Source organism: Parus major, unplaced genomic scaffold (genome assembly GCF_001522545.3).
Source record: "Parus major isolate Abel unplaced genomic scaffold, Parus_major1.1 Scaffold410, whole genome shotgun sequence".
NCBI lineage: Eukaryota > Metazoa > Chordata > Aves > Passeriformes > Paridae > Parus > Parus major.
Window position 1 is genome coordinate 68,134 of NW_015379318.1, and position 1,452 is coordinate 69,585.

The following is a 1,452-nucleotide window of genomic DNA, read 5'->3' on the forward strand; positions in this document are numbered from 1 at the left end:
TTTTCCAAGGATTCTGCCCCTTTTCCAAGGATTCTTCTCCTTTCCCAAGAATTCTGCCCCTTTTCCCAAGATTCTGTTCCTTTTCCAAGGATTCTTCTCCTTTCCCAAGGATTCTGCTCCTTTCCCAAGGATTCTGCCCTTTTTTCCAAGGATTCTGCCCCTTTTTCCAAGGATTCTGCCCCTTTTCCCAAGAATTCTTCTCCTTTCCCAAGATTCTGTTCCTTTTCCAAGGATTCTTCTCCTTTTCCCAGGATTCTGCCCCTTTTTCCAAGGATTCTGCCCCTTTTTCCAAGGATTCTGCTCCTCCCACGGGAATCAAAGGGATGAAACCCTGGGATGTTCCCTTGGGAAATCCCAAACCCGGCTGGGACAGGAACGGGAACGGCCTCATCCCGGGCCAGGGATGGATTCCCCCTCTGGATTTGGGAATGTCGATCCAGGAGATTCCCAGGGTGGTGTCGCCTCCCCCATGGTGTCCCTGTCCCTGTTCCTGTCCCATCCCATCAATCCCAACATTCCCATGGATCCCATCAATCCCATCAATCCCATNATCCTATCAATCCCATTGATCCCATGGATCTTATCCCATTCCAGTGATCCCATGGATCCCATCAATCCCATTGATCCCATGGATTTTATCCCATTCCATTGATCCCATTGATCCCATTGATCCCATCAATCCAATCAATCCCATCCCATCAATCCGATCAATCCCATCAATCCCATCCATCCCATCCCATCAACCCCATCTCATCCCAATAATCCCATCCCATGGATCTCATGGATCCCATAGATCCCATAGATCCCATCAATCCCATCCCATCCCATCCATCCCATGGATCCCATAGATCCCATTGATCAATCCCATCAATCCCATCCCATTGATCCCATGGATCCCACTGATTCCATCCCATCACATCTCATCAATTCCATGGATCCATCCCATCGCATCCCATCCCATGGATCCCACCCCATCCCATGGATCCTGTCAATCCCATCCCATCCCACCAATCCCACGGATCCCATGCCACCAATCCCATGGATCCCATGGATCCCATTGATCCCATGGATCCCATCCCATCAATCCCATGGATCCTATGGATCCCATGGATCCTATGGATCCCATCATCAATCCCATGGATCCCATTGATCCCATTGATCCCATGGATCCCATCCCATCCCATCCCATCAATCCCATGGATCCCATTGATCCCATAGATCCCATGGATACCATCCCATCCCATGGATCCCATCAATCCCATCCCACCAATCCCATGGATCCCATCCCATGGATCCCATCAATCCCATCCCATCAATCCCATCCCACCAATCCCATGGATCCCACCAATCCCATCAATCCCATGGATCCCATCCCACCAATCCCATGGATCCCATGGATCCCATCCCCCCAATCCCATGGATCCCATCCCATGGATCCCATCCCATCCCATC

The 1,452-nt window shown here is 50.7% G+C and overlaps 1 protein-coding gene across 1 annotated transcript in view; it reads right to left on the minus strand.

Moving 5' to 3' along the window:
* Positions 1–1,452, minus strand: part of LOC107199023 — an 8,183-nt gene that overhangs the window by 5,820 nt on the left and 911 nt on the right. The window lies entirely within an intron of this gene.